We start from the raw sequence: 21,438 nt of genomic DNA, 5'->3' as shown, positions 1-21,438 counted from the left end.
AAGTTGGCTTCAGTGTAGCATGGACCTCTAGTTGGTGGCAGGTAAGACTGGTTCTGGCAGAATACTAGTGGTAGGTTGTGGCATAGACAAGGATATCCAGACTAGGAGAGGGCACTGGATATAGGACCTAGGCTATATCAGTTGGACTTGGGAGAAGGTACATAGGGGAGGGTCTAGAATCTAGAGAGCAAAATGAGAAATCTGGCTGGATTGAGTTGATCTGATTGTCCTTAGAAAGGACCTATAGTGTATGGCAGACAGAACTAGTTCTTTTTTTTTTCTCCTTTTTTATTTATTATATTTGTGTTTTAATTTTACACATCAGCCATGGGTTCCCCTGTGCTCCCCCTCCCAACCCCGGCTCCACCTTTCCCCCAACCCCTCCCCTATATTCCCATATCCTCCAGGGCCAAAACTCCCCTGGGGATTCAATTCAACCCGGTGGATTCAGTACAACAGGTCCAGTCCCCTCCTTCCAGGCTGAGCAAAGTGTCCCTGTGTAAGCCCAAGGTTCCAAACAGCCAGCTCATGCACTAAGAATAGGTCCAGGTCCCACTGCCTCAGGGCCTCCCAAACAGTTCAAGCTATTCAGTTGTCTCACTTATCCAGAGGGCCTGATCCAGTTGGGAGATCCACAGCTTTTGGTTCATAATTCATGTGTTTCCATTTGTTTGGCTGTTGGTCCCTGTGCTTTTCCAATCTGGGTCTCAACAATTCACACTCTAACAGTCCCTCCTCTTTCTCAACAATTGCACTCCTGGAGCTCTACATGGGGACTGGCTGAGGATCTCTGCATCCACTTCCATCAATTATTGGATGAGAGTTCCAGCACAACAGTTAGGGTGTTTGGCCATCTGATCACCAGACTAGGTCAGATCAGGCTTTCTCTCGATCACTGCCAGTAGTCTAAGTGGAGGTATTTTTGTGGATTTCTGGGGACCTCTCTAGCACTTTGCTTCTTCCTGTTCTCATGTGGTCTTCATTTATCATGGTCTGTTATTCCTTGTTCTCACTTTCTATTCTTGATCCAGCTGGGACCTCCTGCTCCCCTAAGCTCTCTTTTCCTCAAACCTTGCCCTTCATTACACCCACTCTCATCCAGGTTGTTCATGTAGATCTCATCCATTTCTCTGTCATTGAACAATTCCTGTGTCTTTCCTAGGGTCCTGTTTTCTAGGTAGCCTCCCTGGAGTTGTGAGTATCAGTCTAGTCATCTTTGTTTTATATCTAGTATCCTCCTATGAGTGAGTACATACTATGTTTGTCTTTCTGAGTCTGGGTTATGTCACTCAGGATGATTTTTTCTAGATCCATCCATTTGCCTGCAAATCTCATGATGTCATTGTTTTTCTCTGCTGAATAGTAGTCCATTGTATATATGTACCATATTTTCTTTATCCATTCTTCAGTTGAAGGGCATCTAGGTTGTTTCCAGGTTCTGGCTATTACAAACAATGTTGACAAGAACATAGCTGAGCAAATGCCCTTGTGGTATGATTGAGCATTCCTTGGGTATATGCCCAAGAGTGGTATAGCTGGGTCTTGGGGGAGATGGATTCCCAATTTTCTAAGGAAGTGCCATATTGATTTCCAAAGTGGCTGTACAAGCTTGCATTCCCACCAGCAGTGGAGGAGAGTTCCCCTTGCTCCACATCCTCTCCAGCATAAGCTGTCTTCTGTGTTTTTGATCTTAGCCACTCTGACAGGTGTAAGGTGGTATCTCAGAGTCATTTTGATTTGCATTTTCTGGATAATTAGGGATGATGACCAATTCTTTAAATGTCTTTCAGTCATTTGAGCTTTGTCTTTTGAGAATTCTCTGTTTAGTTCTATAGCCCATTTCTTAATTGGACTGTTGGGCATTTTGATGTCTAATTTCTTGAGTTCTTTATGTATTCTGGATATCAGCCCTCTGTCAGATGTGGGATTGATGAAGACCTTTTCCCATTCTGTAGGCTGTTGCTTTGTCTTGTTGACTGTGTCTTTTGCTCTACAAAAGCTTCTCAGTTTCAACAGGTCCCATTGATTGATTGTTTCTCTCAGTGTCTGTACTACTAGTGTTATATTTAGAAAGTGATCTCTGGTGCCAATGCATTCAAGACTACTTCCTACTTTCTCTTCTATCAGGTTCAGAGTAAAAATGTCGATCTTACCAAAAGCAATCTACAAATTCATTGCAATCCCCATCAAATTACCAACATAATTCTTCACAGACCTGGAAAGAATAATACTCAACTTCATAGGGAAAAACAAAAAACCCAGGTTAGCCAAAAGAATCCTATACAATAAAACAACCTCTGGAGGCATCACAATCCCTGACCTCAAGCTCTACTATAGAGCTGCCATAATAAAAACAGCTTGGTACTGGCATAAAAACCAACATGTGCACCAATGGAATGGAATTGAAGACCCTGACATTAACCTGCACACCTATGAACATATAATTTTTGACAAAGAAACCAAAAATGTACAATGGAAAAAAGAAAGCATCTTCAACAAATGGTGCTGGCATAACTGGATGTCAACATGCAGAAGGCTGCAACTAGATCCATATCTGTCACCGTTCACAAAACTTAAGTCCAAGTGGATCAAAGACCTCATCATACATCCAGTTACTCAGAACTATGTCTTGTGGAAGCATATAGTTTGTTTTTATTGCAGATGAGGTGGCCCGACAGAGGCAGGGTACTGGATGTGGGATGTAGAATAGTTTCTATGATTTGGGAAGAAAGTATGGATCAGGAAGACACACTGCACTAGAGTCTGGAGAAAATCTTGGGAGATCAGCTGTAGTAGAGAAGTTAGATGTAGAGCAGAAGAGACCTGTTGTTGATGATGATAACAGGTAGATTTCAGTAGTTTCATTTTTTAACTTTGTAATGTGTCCTAAATCTGTTTCTTAGGATGGTGCATAATTACGACATCAAAGGTTTGACTTAATATTTGCCATCTAAACAATTTTATTTTATATCATTCTTCTCTTTTTAATACCTAGAGCCTTCCCTTTCATCATGGCCAACTAAAAAGAGACATAAAAGATTATAGGCTTGTGTGAAAGAGCAAGCCTGTTGTTTTGCTAATTGACACGTGTGACAGTCTGATGGAATAACAGCCTTTGTATGTCTTCACATCCTGTTTAATAACTTGACTTTTCTTCCTTGTATCCAAGGAAGGCAGGAACAGATTGATTAACATGTACATAAAATACTTATTAGATGAACAAGTAAAAAATAAAAAATAAAGCAACTCAAATGCTCAGTATTTGCTGAAAGCTGTCACTTGCTATAAGCATTAAATATGCACTCTATCTTTAAGATTGTGTGACAAATTGAAAATATATGTATGTCTTAAGAAAGTTGTATATAAAAGTTAGGAGAAAAATGCCTGTGTCTGGCCAGATCTGGATATCTGCCTGAGACAAGGCAGGAAATGGTTCTAACCAAGTGTCCTTGTGTAAGCTTAACAGCACCACAAATAAAAATTCATGCTCTTTGGAGGGTCCAGAATAGAGTTATAGACAAAACCACCCATTATAACTAATGAGAGAAGACACATCTAAAAGCATAAATCCCAGAATGTGTCCCATGTGATTCAGGAACAGAAGATAGTTGTTTTATATTCTAAACCATAGGACTCCCCTAAGTTCTATCTCTAGTGACTTCTTTCTATACCTTTTAGCAGAAAAGCAAATAGAGCTGAGAGCAGAGAAAGACACAGAACTGGTCAAAAATGACTAGTATAGCAATCCCATGTCTCTGTCACAAAACCATGTCCAGGACAGGCAATTCCATCTTGTCAGGAAGATTTATTTACCTATTTTTTTTTAAATTAACCCATATAATTTCTGTGGGCACATAGGCATGCATGCTAATGTATGTATTCATACACAAATATATATACACACATATGTAAATGAATACACACATATTGGCCTCAAACTTATGACAATCCTTCTGGCTCAGCCTCCATTGTGAGGTTTATAGGCTTGTACCATTATGTCTGCTCTAATTGTATATTTTCTATGGGAAACCTCATGATGTTTTGACACATGTACACTATTTATATCAGAATAAACATCTACTAAATTACCATTTATTTATGATGAAATCATTCTTGGGAGAATGTTTGAAATATATAGCATATTATTGTTGTGCCCTGGGCACGAGACCCCCCAAAGAGACCACCAGAGACATGAACTCCCCAAAATGCAAAAGCAAGGTTTACTGAAGCAGTTCAAGCCACAGCAGGGTCCTTGTCAAGCCATCCAACACAGCAGAGGCTGGAGGAGGTGCCCGCCTCTGTAAGCTCAGTTTTTAAAGGCAAAAACCACAAGGTTACATCATTTAGGGTGATAGTATGGGTACAATTCTGATTGGCTCAGGTTTTAGGGGCTTGTCAGAATTTCTGTGTTATCTTACTTTGTAGTTTTAACCGGTTGTTTGTCAAACTTTATAGATTACCTCCAGCATTGGGGCATTCTGTTGTTAATCAATTGTTACCAGATTCCTTCAAACATCCTGACTTTGTGCTTTGACCATCTCCGGCTTTGGAGCAGTCTATGGTTAATCAGTTGCTAGCAGATGGCTCTTCAAACATCCTGACTTTGCTGTGGGACTTATGTCAGCAGGTCTGAGAATTTTGAAACTTAGGCCGGTTTCAAACTGGGGTGAGGGGCTTGCTTGAAATGGGGCTGCTTTGGGTGTTTTGGCTCTTCAATTATTATTATCATATATAATCACTCAATATTATAGATTACTTACTATGTATGCTAAAATGTTTTATTTGTTTGTTTCTTTGCTTGTTTGATTTAATGTTCATTTATCTATAGATGTATTCTAAGTGTTATGTTTATAATCAAACATATAATGCTATGAAAGTTTTTAAATCATGTACAGATAAAGCATGTATCATAGGTTAGCTTGGGCAATCAGCTGGACTTGATATACATGTTGGGGAAAAGCCCCAATCTTAATGAAATTCTACATATCTTAAAAAAAAAAACACAGAAAATATAGATAGTATACATTCTTATATCCTGTATATTTAATAAATGTTGACATATTGAGGGGTTTTTTTTAATTTTTATTTTAGTAACAGAAAATCCTAAGACTACAGTCAGAGCTGTTGTGAATGTTGTCTAATTTCATCTTTCTCCCATGTTTCTGAAAAGTAATTAATATTCCTGAAGTTGGCATTGGTCTGATATTTTTGAAAATATATTATCACACACAAACTTGTTTGTGAAAACTTTGTAGTATTGTTTTGTATGTTGAAGTGATATTTTACATATAAAATCCTTTATGTTTTATACCACACATCATTTTGCAAGTGATTCATTTACTTATTAAATATCTTGGTAACTAGTCAGCTACAGTATAGCAAATTTCTAGCTGTACTCGAGTCTATGGCCAGAAAACATGAACATATCCACTCTTATATGCACTCTCTGACCTATGTTGGGTGTGTTCACATTTTGAGTAATCAAATATAGATGTATGGAATACCCAGGGTCCCGGGGATTTCCCTATGCCCTGAGTGGGATATCTGAGGGAAAAAAATCTACATACAACATACTCTTATGTCTGTTAACTTTATTTCTCTAAGACAAAATTCCATCAATTCAGCTACAGCTCCATCAGGCATTCAGGACAAGAATAACTCTAGATACACCAAGTTCTTTATCCATCCACTTTACTTCTCTGGGATGAAATCCTGTCTCCATAGCTTCAGTTCCACCCAGTTCCCTCTCATAGTCCTGCTAATGACTAAGCTCTCACGTTTCCTGCCTCATCTTTGTCCTCTGTTTCTTCTTCCTCCATCTCTACTTGCTCTATACTCCTGACTCAAAAGTTCTGCCTTAGCATCTACATTACCTCTGTGTTCTTCTCTTCTCCCTGGTCATGCCATTCTGTCCACTCTACAGAAAAATGACTGTCTTTCTTTCCCTGGCCAGGGCACCTCCACTGGAATGTTGTTCTACCTTCCACCTTGATATGTAAAAACCTCTTTGGTACTCAGTCAGTTGTTCTGGAGAGTCACTAGGCCTCAAGGCCTCATTTGCACAAGAAATAACACTATGCAGCTTCAGCTAGCTTGTCTGCTAGGCTCAGTGGGGGAGTTAGTTACCTGTTTGCCAAAGGGTCTGGTAATGTTTGGGCATGCAAGAATTTCATAGTAGAAGACAGCTGAAATATTAAAGGATGGATAACATCAAATATTCGTAATAAATGGCTTGCCTTTGGACAGACCCTTGGATGCTCAAAGTATAGCTTTAATACTCAAATTCAAATATATTTGAAACACTATAATATATTCTTGTGGCTCACCACATGGATGCTTTAGCTTTCTATTATGGGACTCATTCAAGTCACGTGACATATTGGTCAGGGTTCTCTACAGAAATAGAATCATGGGATACACACACACACACAGGAATTTATTAAGTCAATTAATGTTAAAAATAGTACCAATGGATGAATCATACTCAAGAGATTGAGAGTTTGCTGGGTCTATGAGGTTGAGTGCTCAGCAGATGGAGCAGGTCTACAGCCACTATCAAGTACTGGCCAACAATCCTTTAGATGCTCAATCTACAGGCTGGATCGGCAGCCCTGATTTGACTCTGAAAACTTAGAAGGTTCCCGGATAACTCCTGATTGGTAGTTAGAGATGGTAGCCTGGAAACTTGGGTCTGATGTTAGAGAAAGAACTTGCAGCAGTAGCAACAGGATTAAGCAACTGAGCACTCTCAAACCAGAATAATATCCTTGGTCCATTTTACAACAGAATTCTTTATCATGCTTATTAATCATTAGAAGTTCCCTTTTTATACTGAATATCTATACATAAAGTCTTTGCAAGTGAGTTCTATAAATATATGGCTTATCTTTTCATTTTTATAGTATATTTACTTATTGTGAGATCAAAATGAGCCATCTTAGAAATAAGACCAAAATGCTTTCACCCTAAAACCAAGGCCTAAGATTTCTCCTTTTAGGTACAGGCCCTGAGTTACTAAAACCAGTCAGTCCAGATTCCAGAAACCAGGAAGTGTAAAAGTACAGAGTCACAAAGTAGTAGAGACAATGACTGCCAGACTATGGAGTATCCTCTTCCTGGTTCCCTAGGTAACCGTTTGACCAAAGAATGTTCCAATCCTGGTTTCCAGGGTAACTGACCATAAAAATGCCCCCACCTAAGGGCAGCCAATGAGAGATGGTGGCAAGCAACCACTCCCTTAGAAGTAAAGAATAAGCCATGATTTCTAGAAAGTCACTAGAAGCGAGCTAATCAGAATTGTACCTGTACTAGCACCCCTAAATGATGTAACCTTGTGATTTTTTCCTTTAAAAACTGAGCTTGCACAAAGGCGGCACTTCTTCCAGCCTCCACTGTGTTGGATGTATTGGACAAAGTCTCTGCCTAGGCTTGTATTGTTTTTGGATATCCAAAATTAAACCTTGCCTTTGCATTCTGGCATTCTCATCTTAGGTGGTCTCTCTTTGGTCATTATCTGGGCACAACACTTATGATTTTCAAAATTTCAGGTATAGATTATTGGGAAAATTAATTTATACTTGGAAAATTTGCAGGCATTGATAGTTTTCCTTCTGAAATCTGCTGTGTCAAATAATCAATCAGTTAATCAGTGCAAATGAGCAATGAACCGATCAATGAAAAGATGAAGTTGAGCAGCCCAGTCACGTTCTATAAGTGGAAGATACTTAGCAGGGTTATTTCATGGAGCAGAAAGCTAATGAGTAGAAAATCTGAAGGCATTCTATGCAACAAAGAGAATGTCCTTGATGTGGTAGAATGTGACTTTATAGTAATTTTGTTTTGTTTTGTTTTGGTTTTGGTTTTGTTTTGGTTTGGTTTGTTTGGCTGAACTGTTTTGAAGCTGAACTGGGAATCTTAAGAGAAAAGCAACATCACAATCTAAACACTGACATTCTATGCACTTTGGTCTTGATTCTAGGCTCCAGAATGTGAGAGTAAAATATGGGTATTTAGGCAGTCTGTCTTTGATATTGTTTTATGACAGAGAGAACACACCAAGACATGGGGTAAGTGAAATGAACCATCTTTAACTAACAGGTCTCAGCTTGGAGCACACATCCAAAGAAGTGTGTGTTTTCTGCAGGCCTTTGTTGTGAGGAGCTGAAAATACAAGTCAGGCTTCTTAGAAACCAAAGCACAGATAAACAGTTTTCTTTATTCTAAAATGATGCCCACAAGTGCTATAAATAATTGTTATTTTGGAATTTTGAATTTCATAAGAGTAACATATAAAGTAGCATATTTAAATGGTATTAGTTAATAGTTTTAATGTTCAGAAGTTTTGTATTTTAAAAGCACAATCATTTACATTTTTCAAAGATATGTTTTTTTATATTTTCATACTCTGTTGCTAATCTACAGGACTGGAATCTCTGACTATTCTCTCAAGTAGGTAATACATTGTAGGTATAGATACTTGTAGTTCCAATAATGGAAAATTCTGCAAAAAATATTTTGCCATATTTTATGTTTGCAACTAATTCTTGAGGCATATGAAATATAGTAACTTTGATACAATTTGTATTTCCTGTCATTCTGGTGAGGATTAGGCTCTGAGGAAAATTTCCAGACTCATTTTAGACCTTTCTCCAACACATATTTTAATAAAAATATTCTTTTTGTTTACTTTTCAATCAGTGGTTACACAAGGATAAAAATAAACACGTATAGTAATAAAATGGAATTTATGCCAAAACCATGAGAATATTAGGTTCAGTATGCCAGTTAGGAATTGATTTGTGATGAATATGCTCCTGAATTTCCACTGTCTTCAGAGAACTTGAAGTCACCACATACTCAATGTCACAATGTTGTGTACAATGAGAAATAACTGTGCATTAATTCTTATCACAACAAATGTTGGTCAAAGTAATGATATCATCATGCCAGGCATTCCAAAGCCTATCTGACAACACCACTCCAATTTGGTTATTATAGTATGACCTTTTCTACATTCCCATCAGAGTTCACGACATTTTTTTTTTTATAATGTGCTTTTCCCCATATTCTTCCTAGAAGCAATCACATGCGATTTCTCTTACATCATACTGGCACTACAACTATAGTCATCTTCCCATAGCAAGGTAACTTTTTTTTTTTTTTTTTTTAGCAACCCTAAGACACCACATTTAGGGGTTGCTTTTAAGTTGTTCTAAAACAGGGCTTTGAATGCAGTCTCTGAGTATGCTTAAGAAACATCTCACTTGGTTGGTGGATTCAGACTCAGGTCTGCCTGTGTTACAGCTTCCTGCATGCACCTGAGCTGTAAAGGGATGAGCCTTAACAATTTTGTATAGAGATGGTTTTTCTCATTTAAGAGTTTAACTTTGACAATCAATCACAATGTAAATGCATCTTCTATGATAAATCTTGTTTCACTTGAGAAGTTTAATATTTATCTGGCTGCCTTGTAAATACCCATCAAAGTCAGGAGAGGCATGATGACCTAGGCAATAAATTTATTTTAGTGTGTTATTTTTATACTGGATAAAAGTGAGGACTTTAAACACTAAACAAGTAAAAATAAGAAAAAAATATGACAGCGTGAGAAAAGGAATAAAGTTTAAATCTCATGTACAATGTGCAATATTGAATTTTAAAATGTTGGGTGTTTTAAGAAATTTGAACTTCTTTTTTTGCAAAAGCAAAATACTAGAAGAGGGATAGGAAAGAGGCACAATAAAGAAGGCCAATCAAAGACAATGTGAATTGAGTTGTTTGTTCATAAGAAGCCCAAATGGAAAACTATTGTTTCCTTTTTGGTCATGTTTCCTTTCTGCTTCTGCTGGAGCCTCACCTTCGTTCTCGTTCAGTGAAACAGTACAGATGCCATTAGTCCCCGTGCCTCTTCACAGCAACACACGTTCGTTCTTACTCCTTTGGTTCGCATTGTATTCTCCAGGTTCCACTGAACTTTTCTGGCTCTAGGCAAAAGGACTGTGAGGAACCATGACAGCAAACAGACTGAAGAGATTCCATTCAAGGGACTCAGGGGACAAGAGCCAAATTTGTTAATGGACTATCTGTGTCTGCCTGAGCTGGAAGCTGGGGGTAGATGCAGCTAGCAACCTTAGGCCTCACAGCAGATGCCCCTCTGCAGAAGGTTCAAACACTGAAGGTCTCCTGTGACTGCAAAAATAAGCATGGGTATGTCACAAGGCACCAAGCAAGCTTTTGAATTTTTTTTTATGCCTTTGACCCAAAACTTGTGTATGCCAAGGTGTTCAGTAGACATGGCTTCGGATCCTGTTTTGTCATATTATAGCTACATGAAACCAACTTTACAGTTAGACTTCATTTAGTCCTTTCAATCTATGATATTTCTATTTTTCCTCTGTTTCAATAACTTTTCAGGCTATGCTAAAATGATCCATCATTCTTTATGTATTAGAGGATAATTTCATGCTATTTTTCTTATAAATATCTTTATGAATTTTATTATTATGGAATGAAAGCCCAATGTGTTTAAAAATTTGAAGTATAATTTAGAATATAAAGTATATCTTCCCTCAAATTTGTGGCTGTTTTATTTTCATGGGCAAGCAGTATTTTATTATCCTAAGAAAATGAATTCTAGGCATTTGTCTTGATTTATTTTAAGACTAAGAAAGAAAGAAAAAAACAGTAGCATGAGCTCCTAAAGTGTAGAATTTAAGCCAATGGATATATTTCCCATGATATTAACCAATTCATTAAAAACATCCAGCTTGGCCAGGCTGTGGTAGCACACACATTTAATCCCATCACTCAGGAGACAGAGCCAGGTAGATCTCTGGGAGTTTGAGGCCAGCCTGGTTTACAGAGTGAGATCTAGGACAGGCACCAAAACTACACAAAGAAATCTTGTCTCAAAAAATCCAAAAAATACCCCAAAACCCAAAATACATACAGCTTGAAAACGAAAGTGATGTTCTAGGACCTAGGCCCTGGGACACAACCAGTCCCTGGGAACCCCCACCCATTGCTGTACCAGTTGCCTTCCAAAAGGAAAGAATCTTGCAGGCATGCCCCCGCACCAAAACCCCCCACCAAACCCTGAAATCTATAAGACCCATGCCCTACCACAAACCTACTCATCCCCCAAAACTACAATGGCTTCCTGAGACATAGAATCCACTAGCTCTTATTGGACCAAGAGTGGTATCCAGAGACACAGAATCTACCAGCTCTAATTGGAGCAAGAGAAGCTTCCTGAGACAGAGGATCCAACAGCTCTGATTGGACCAAGAGCCCTAATAGGACCAATAGAGGCTCCCTGAGACACAGAATCAGCCAGCTTGGATTGGACCAAGAGAAGCTCACTCAGAAACACACATCTCTTGCACCTATTGGAGGAAAAGATGGGTAGATTCCAGTGCAAAAATACGTACCAAAACATAAAGAGCAATATGGCATCACTAGAACCTAGCAATTCTACAACAGAAAGACCTGAGCATCACAAGGGAGAAGAAACAGAAGAGAGTGACCTTAAAAATAACTTTATGAAGATGATGGAGGGCTTTAAAGAGAAAATGAAAAATTCCCTTAAATAAATTGAAGAAAAGACAAACAGAAAATTGGAAGAAATAAATAAATCCCTTAAAGACAGCCAAAAAAAATCATGAAAAAGCAATTAAACATGTGAAGGAAACAGTTCAAGACCTGCAAATTGAAATACAAACAATGAAGAAGACACAAACAGAGGGAATGCTGGAAATAGAAAATCTGAGTAAATGGACAGGAACTACAGATGCAAGCATAACCAGCAGAATACATAAAATGGAAGAGAGAATCTCTGGTGTAGCACATACAATAGTGGAAATATATTTATCAGTCAAAAAAAACCACCAAAGCCAAAAATGTCAACACAAAATGTCCAGGAAACCTGGGACAACATGAAAAGATCAAAACTAAGAGTAATAGGGATAGATGAAGAAGAAGAATATCAACTCAAAGGGGATACAAATTGGAAAGGAAGAAGTCAGATGTTCACTGTTTGCAGATGATATGATAGTATAAATAAGTGGTCCCAAAAATTCTACCAGGGAAACCCTACAGATAATAAAAACCTTCAATAATGTGGCAGGATACAATATTAACTCAAAAGCAATCAGTAGCCTTCCTATATATAAATGATAAATGGGCTGAGAAAAAAATCAGAGAAATATCACCCTTTACAATAACCACAAATAATATAAAATGTCTTAGGGTAACTCTAAGCAAATGAAAGACTTGTATGACAAGAACTTTAAGTCTCTGAAGTAAGAAATTAAAGAAGATATCAGAAAATGGAAAGATCTGGCATTCTCATGGATAAGTAGGATTAATATAGAAAATACAGCAATTTTACCAAAAGCAATCTACAGATTCAATGCAATCCCCATCAAAATCCCATCACAATTCTTCAGAGATCAGGAAAGAACAATATTCAACTTCATATGGAAAAACAAAACAAAACAAAACAAAAACAGAATAGCTAAAACAATTTAGTAAAATAAAACCATCTTTGAAGGCATCATCAACCCTGACCTCAAACTCTACTAAAGAGCTACTGTAATAAAAACAGCTTGATATTGGCATAGAAACTGACATGTGAAACAATGAAATCTAATTGAAGACCCTTACATTAACCCACACACCTATGAACACCTGATTTTTGACAAAAAAGTCAAAACTGTACCATGGAAAAAAGAAAGCATCTTCAACAAATGGTGCTGGCATAACTGCAAGTCAACATATATAATATTGCAAATCCATGCATATCTATCACCATGCCCAAAACACAAGTCTAAGTGGAACAAAGACCTTAATATAAATCCAGTTACTCTGAACCTGATAGAAGAGAAAGTAGGAAGTAGTCTTGAACTAATTTGCACAAGTGACCACTTCCTAAATATAACACCAGTAGCACAGACACTGAAAGAAACAATCAATCAATGGGACCTGTTGAAACTGAGAAGCTTTTGTAGAGCAAAGGACATGGTCAACAAGACAAAGGGACAGCCTACAGAATGGGAAAAGGTCTTCAGCAACCCCACATCTGACAGAGGGATGGTGTCCAGAATATATAAAGAACTCAAGAAATTAGACATCAAAATGCCCAATAGTCCAATTAAGAAATGGGCTATAGAACTAAACAGATAATTCCCCACAGAGGTAGTTCAAATGGCTGAAAGACATTTAAGGAATTGCTCAACATCCCTAATTATCCAGGAAATGCAAATCAAAATGACTCTGAGATACCACCTTATACCTGTCAGAGTGGCTAAGATCAAAAACACAGAAGACAGCTTATGCTGGAGAGGATGTGGAGCAAGGGGAACTCTCCTCCACTGCTGGTGGGAATGCAAGTTTGTACAGCCACTTTGGAAATCAATATGGCGCTTCCTTAGAAAATTGGGACTCCATCTTCCCCAAGACCCAGCTGTAGCACTCTTGGGCATATACCCAAGGAATGCTCAATCATACCACAAGGGCATTTGCTCAGCTATGTTCTTGTCAACATTGTTTGTAATAGCCAGAACCTGGAAACAACCTAGATGCCCTTCAACTGAAGAATGGATAAAGAAAATATGGTCCATATACACAATGGAGTACTACTCAGCAGAGAAAAACAATGCCATCATGAGGTTTGCAGGCAAATGGATAGATCTAAAAAAAAAAAAAAAAATCATCCTGAGTGATGTAACCCAGACTCAGAAGGACAAACATGGTATGTACTCACTCATAGGAGGATACTAGATGTAAAACAAAAATGACTAGACTGCTATACAAACTCCAGGGAGGCTACCTAGAAAACGGGACCCTAGAAAAGACTCAGGGATCACCCAATGACAGAGAAATGGATGAGATCTACATGAACAACCTGGACAACAGTGGGAGTAATGAAGGGCAAGGTTTGAGGAAAAGAGAGTTTAGGGGAGCAGGAGATCCCAGCTGGATCAAGAACAGAAAGTGAGAACAAGGAATAACAGACCATGATAAATGATGACCACATGAGAACAGGAATAGGCAGCGTGCTGGAGAGGTCCCCAGAAATCCACAATGATACATGCTCTGTAGACTGCTGGCAATGGTCGAGAGAAAGCCTGATCTTACCTAGTCTGGTGATCAGATGGCTAAACACCCTAACTGTTGTGCTGGAACTCTCATCCAATAACTGATGGAAGTGGATGCAGAGATGCTCAGCCAGTCCCCAGGTAGAGCTCCAGGAGTGCAATTGTTGAGAAAGAGGAGGGACTGTAAGAGTGTGAATTGTTGAGACCAAGATTGCAGAGGCACAGGGACAAATAGCCAAATGAATGGAAGCACATGAATTATGAACCAAAGGCTGTGGAGCCCCCAGTTGGATCAGGCCCTCTGGATAAGTGAGACAAATGAATAGCTTGATCTGTTTGGGAGGCACCCTGGCAGTGGGACCTGGACCTGTCCTTAGTGCATGAGCTGGGTGTTTGGAACCTTGGGCTAACACAGGGACACTTTGCTCAGCCTGGAAAGAGGGGACTGGACCTGCCTGTACTGCATCCACCAGGTTTAAATGAATCCCCAGGGGAGTCTTGGCCCTGGAGGAGATGGGAACTGAGGGGAGGGGATCAGGGGAAGGTGGGAGCAGGGGTGGGTTGGGGGGGGGGGGACAGGGGAACCCATGGCTGACGTGTAAAATTAAAACACAAATATAATTTAAAAAAAAGAAAATATGGTACATATGCCCAATGGAGTACTACTCAGCAATGATAAACAGTGTCATCATAAAATTTGCAGGCAAATGAATGGAACAAAAAATATCATGCTGAGTGAGGTAACCATGACTCAGAAGGACAAACATGATATGTACTCACTCATCAGTTAATACTAGATGTAAAGCAAAGATATCCAGATTACAACCCACAACTCCAGAGAAGCTAGCCAACAAGGAAGACCCAAAGAGGGATGCCTGGACCGCCCTGGGTAGGGGAAATAGATGAGATCTCCATAAGTATACTGTGGATGAAGGGTGGGCAATGGGGGATAGGGAATTAGAACATAAGGGAATGGGATTGTCAAGCTGGAACAGGGATAAAATGGGAGAGTAATAAAAAAGATACCATGATAGAGAAAGACATGATGGTGATGGGGAGAAAATGGGTGCTAGGGAAGTGCCCATGAATCCCCAAGGATATACCCAGCTTAGACTGCTAACAATAGTGGAGAGGGTCCCTGAATTGGCTTACCCCAGTAATCAGAAGATTACAGATTACTGAGTACCCTAACATCATCATAGAGCCTTTCTCCCGCAAATGATGGAAGCAGATGCAGTGATTCACAGCCAAACAATGGGCTGAGCTCCCAGAGTCCAGTCAGAGAGAGAAGAGGGAGTATATGAGCAAGGACATCAAGATCATAATAGGGAAACCTACAGAGACAACCAAACCAAACTAGTGGGAACTCATGAAATTTAAATCAACAGCTGTGGAGCCTGCATGAGACTGGACTAAGTAAGCCCTCTGCATAGGGAGACAGTTGTGTAGCTTGATCTTCTTGAGGGAGGAGGGCCTGGCAGTAGGATTAGAATCCATCCCTGGTGCATGAGCAAGCTTGTGGGAGCCCACTATCTATGATGAAACACCTTGCACAGCCTTGAGGCAAGGGGAGGAGCTTGGACCTGCCTCTGCTAAATGTACCGGGTTCTGCTGATTCCGCACAGGAGGCCTTACCTTCTTGTAGGAGGCAATGGGGGATTGTGTTGTGGGGGGGATGGTAGAGGGACTGGAGGAGGGAAGAGGGGGATCTTTGATTGGTATGTAAAATGAATAAAATTTTTTCTTAATAAAAAAGTTAATAAAAACAAAATAAAACGGAAAAAGTGCTGGCACCTCCCTAATTCATACATTCTTCATGTGAGGAAATGGCACTGAAAGGTGCCTAGTTACATTTCAGTTCCTTTCCATAAAGATATTAGAAAGGACCCTTTCCAGGCATTGGACAATAATCATAAAAAAATTGCATTAATTAAAATAGGAAAATAGTCCATTTTAGGCATGACAATTTATTCATGATCAAATGTTAAGAAAGATGTTATCATCAGAAAATATTGACCAAAACAAGTCTTGCCCTCATGTGGTGGTATTGTGTTCCCCGAAATATTGTGCAAGCAAATAAACTTATCTGGGGTCACAGAATGGAATAGCCACAATATTAAACACAGAGGATAGGCAGTGGTAGCACACGCCTTTAATCCTAGAATTCCAGAGGCAGAAATCCCTCTGGATCTCTGTGTGTTCAAGTATACAGCCAAGCATGGTGACTCACGCCTTTAATCCCAGAAAGTGAGCCTTTAATCTCAGGGAGTGATGACAGAAAGCAGAAAGGTATATAAGGCATGAAGACTAGAAGCTTTTAGCTGGTTAAGCTTTTAGGCTTTTGAGCAGCAGTTCAGTTGAGATTCATTCTGGATAAGGACTCAGAGGCTTCCAGTCTGAGGAAACAGGATCAGCTGAGGAAATGGCAAGGTGAGGTGGCTGTGGCTTGTTTTGCTTCTCTGATCTTCCAGCATTCACGTCAATATCTGGCTTCAGGTTTGATTTTATTAAGATTCATGCTACACCTTTATGTTCATATATGTGTTCCTATATGTGAAGTATTTTGTATATTTTATGTCAAATACAAATTTTTAAATATTTATTTAAATTTTTATTTGTCTATGTGAATATATGTCCCTTGGTAAGCAAGGAAGCCAGAAGTGGGCATCAGATTTCTTGAAGCTGGAGTTTCAGACAGTTTTAAGATGCCTGTTAATGGTTACTGGTGAGTGAATTATTCTTTTAGAAGATCTAGCATAAACAAAAAAACAAACAAACAATACATTATTTGGCTCTCATTTTATTGATCCCAACTGAATTGTTTTGAGTTAGTACTGCCTAACTGAGAGGTCTGATAAAATCCTGAAGGTGACCTTGATGTTCCCACTATTCCCAGAACCTTTGTTTCCCCATGTGGGTGGTCATGAATTTAAACCAACTGATGAAGCACCATGCACTATTGTCCTTTATCACTGCCAAACTTAATGTCCTTCATTAACTGAAGCATTCTTTTTATTTTATTTTGGTTTTCTTATCTTAAACATAATTCTTTATTGATTCTTTGGAGATTTCACATCATGCACCCCAATTCCACTCACCTCCTAGTCCCTCCATATCTGCCCTTCACCCCTGCAGCATGCTATCCCCAAATTAATTAAAAACAGAACAACCAAAAATTAAAACCCATCTTGATCCTCTATCTTTCCAACATCTCTTCATTCATCCTCGTGGTACTGGGAGCTGTGGTGTGTCACCCACTACACCCTTTTGTCCAATCAGCCCCACCCACAAAATGTTCATTGCAATGAGTCACAGGTCTGGTTCAAGGCCTCTTCTTTCTTGCACACCTTCATCACTAGGCTGTGCCTGCATCAAAACTCCTCTGGAGTTTTGTTGTCTGCGAGTAGTGGAGAGTCTGCTGTTACAGTTCTGCAGGACCAGTACCATTGCTCACTCCAGCAGGTCAAAGATGGGGCCACTATTAGGGTGAGCCAACCCGAGTTCTAGGATGTGGGTTTGGGTGGTAGTTGAGCAGGCTGGTCCAGACAGTAGCTCAGGCTCAGATGTCACCATGGCCCCAGGTGACAGCACAGCCCATTCAGATCAGTGTGGCCCCTGCAGCAGAGTGGCTCTCAGAAAGCAATATAGCCCCAGGTGGCGGCCCACACCCCTGGCACTAGCATGGCCTTCTATGGTATCAGAAGCCACAGGTAGCGACTCAGAACCACAGATCCAGCCTTTGTCACACAGCCCAGGCTAGGCTGTCACCATGGCCCCTGGTGGCATCACAAGTCATCCAGATGGCTTAGGCACCAATCCAAGCCTGATTTCATCATGTTTCCCAGGTGTCAGCACAGGACACAGAGCTCAACATGACCTCGGTGGCAGCACAGCCCATAGACCCTCACAATGGCCACAAGTGGTGGCCCACACCCTGGGCATCCACGTGGCCTTGGTGGTAGCTTGGGTCATGGATGTCAACACAGACCCTGGGTGTCATAGACCCAGGTACAGTCTTTGCAAGCAGCCCAGGCCCAGATGTCACTTTGCTCCCAGGTACCAAGAAGACTACCAACATCAGTCTGTTCCTCACAGCTCTCACTTTTTCCGAACAGCTTCTTACCATAACACATGAACCATTTTGCCTCTCTTTCTCTTAGATTTCTCCACCATATACTTGCTCACCATATTAACACACAACACCTGGTTCCAAGCAGGCATCTAAGTGTTTCAAGCAGCCTGGATCTTGAGGATCCAGGCTGCTCTGTGGGTATCTTTTGCTCACCTGACCCACAAGGTGCCAAGCAGACCTGTGGATCAAACTGAAATATTTTACCAAGTAGAGAATGAAGGCTCCACCTACTCTTGTTGTTCATGAGTCCAAATATTATTCAATAACTGTCAATAATTCTCCTTCTACTGTTTGTTGAAGAGTTAAACTTCAACAAGAGAACCAGTTTCTATGAAATAAACAGTAGAAATAATGTTGGCACATGTTACCTAAGAATATTCCTTATGTCATGAGGTTTAGTTCCTGTAGGAAAAGGAATGGGCTCTGAGAAGGATGGCATCCAGGGGTTTTCTTTCTGTCTTCTTTATTCTGCTAACAAGAGGAGAGATTTTGGAAATGGGATTTGACAACTTCATTATAGTCCAATTGAGTTTACACTTGAAAAATCCAAATAACAGACACTAAAAATGGAGCTAAATGCTTGCAAGCTAAATAAATGTTTGACCAAGCTTCTGCAACAGGATTTTCATGAAGTAGTGAAATGTCCAGAGAATGATATAAAAGGCAAAGTTACATGCTGTCTAGGCAGCAGTCAATGTTGACCCACAAGAGAAAGAGAAGGCAAAGATATCAACAACCATATAACAGGAATGAAAGGGCCTGCATAAAGACACGGCAGGAAGAAAGGTTCCAATTATCTTGAAAGTTAAGAAACATAAAGGTTCTCAATATATGAATATTAAATGGTTTTAGACTTCTTGAAGATGCAAAAAATGACACAAAATCTACGCTGCAGGTAAATAAAAATATTTATGAACAATAAGCTAATGCAGACATAGGGAAAATGCAGACTGGGAAATGGATTTCTGGTAAAGAGAAGACTAGAAGTGTCAAAACTGAAATTTGGTGGGAGATAAAAGTAAAGATAATACACAGCAAGCTCTTATCCTGGTGCAAAAAAAGGAACTTACCGTGTTAGAGGAGAGCCTTGCTGGGAAGCAAGCCAGAAAGCCAAGGCATGGCTTGTTGCAAGGCCTTTCCACAATGGCCTGCCTCTGGCAGATTAAAGCTGCCCAGAAGAGAGCAGCACAAACTGCAGGACACCTGCTACTCCTAAGCCCCCCCCCCCCACACACACACACATACACCCTTGGAGCCTGTGGAGGGGAGCAGAGGCACCTGAGAACTTCATCTTTTAAGTCAGTAGAACTGTGATAGCAATGCATTCCACACACTGCTATTCTTAACCTTGGTCAGAGAAAGCTTTGCAGTGGGCATCAGTTAGTGCAGAGACCTATAACTGTCAAGTGCTTGGAATCAAGTGACTGTTGAGTGCTCAGTTCCAAATGGGACATCTGGACCACTCCCCTCCTGAAAGCTCAAGGAACATTATGGAAAAGAGTGAATACATGATATAGTTCTGGAGGATGGGGGGATGAAGAGTGGGTGCTGTGAGATGTTTTCTTCTGGGCATGATTTGGTCATTTCATTCATGACCTCACTGCAAATGTGTGTAACTGCACATGATCTGCCCAAGATCAAGCCAAGGTTGGTCACCATTCGACCAAAGAGCACTAACTGAACTCAGGTGGGTATCATAATGTGGATGAGAAGGCCACCATAGCCTCATATGTTTGAATGTTTGGTTCCCACTTGGTAGACTTTAAGAAGGATTAAGAGGTGTAGACTTCTTGGAGGACCTGTGTCAATGGGCTTTGAGGTTTCAAAATCCCACACCAGGCCCAGACTCACTCTCTCTACCTTGAGCTTATGACTAAGATGTATGTTCTCAGCTATTTTTCCATCACCATACTGGCCTTGGTGCCTTCACAGTTCCAGTCATGATGGTCATGGACTCATGCTTTGAAACTGAAAGAAAGCCTGCAATTAAATGATTCCTTTTATAAGTCGTCTTGGTCATGGTGTCTTTTCACAGCCATAGAACAGTGTCTAAGACATCAAGTGGAGGAAAAATGTTTTGGGTGTATCTGGGAGGCTGGGAAGTTTGAGGTGGGTGTGGATAAGTTCAAGATACATTATATACATATATAAATCATTCAAAGAATGGATAAGACATATCCTAAAATAGTTTAAAACAGGAAATGCTGATAAAGGGTAGTATTGGTAGAATTTAATTATAAGGAGGAACAGCAAAGAGTAAAATAAATTTAAAAGTCAAACCAGTTTAAAAAAAAAATCTCAATTTTTTTCCAGAACACAACAAAAATAAGAAGGTAATGGAAAGAGGACCAAGTTAATAGATACTTGGAAAACATGATGGAAAAGAAGACTTGTAGGCATCTTGAAAATGCAGCTGGTGTAAGTCAAATCTAAAACAAACATGCAGATACAAATTTAGTAAGCCAACTGAAAGGTCATATAACATCACGCTTGAATGAAAGAGTACCACACTGAGACAGTCTTGACAAGGTTATAAATTTCTTCTTTAAAGAAATATTGAAAAAACATCCAGAAAAAATGGCTATCTTTTTATATTTTCTCCAGATTACTAAATGCCAAGAAACTTTGGCATGTTATTTTTAACATTTTAAGAGGGAAAGGCTGTAATTAAAGTATTCCTTAATTATCTAAATTATCTCAATCAGCTTTTATTTGTGATGCCAAAAACATTCTCTCATAAGCGAAATCTGATCCCTATACTGATCACCTAACTGTTATGTAAAACAATAACAATGTTGTATGTCTGATGAGAACAAAAATCAGAACTGAGAATTTAGAGTTGTGGGGGCTGGAAGATGGCCACTCAGCACTTACACCTGAAGCTTAAAGACCAGTGATGGGATATTGCCACCCAGAGGAAAGTCAGATGCTAGGGGGCAATCACGGTGCTTGGACACAGAAACTCAAATCCTTGGGGTGAGCTGCTTAGACAGTAGGAACAAGTAAGTGGGCACTAGGCTCCAGAGGACATCTGCTTCATGATATAAGGTGAGCAGCAGTCCAGGAAGACAGTGTTAACCTTTGGCTTCCCTAAGAACCCACATACAGGAACACTTCACAGGTATTCACATACATACACACAAAAACATAGACACACATGTGCATATGCACACACACACCAAAAAAAAAAAAAAAATGTGATGGGTAAGG

The sequence above is a fragment of the Onychomys torridus genome, chromosome 11 (genome assembly GCF_903995425.1).
Source record: "Onychomys torridus chromosome 11, mOncTor1.1, whole genome shotgun sequence".
Taxonomy (NCBI): domain Eukaryota; kingdom Metazoa; phylum Chordata; class Mammalia; order Rodentia; family Cricetidae; genus Onychomys; species Onychomys torridus.
Note: the sequence above shows the minus strand (reverse complement) of the source record.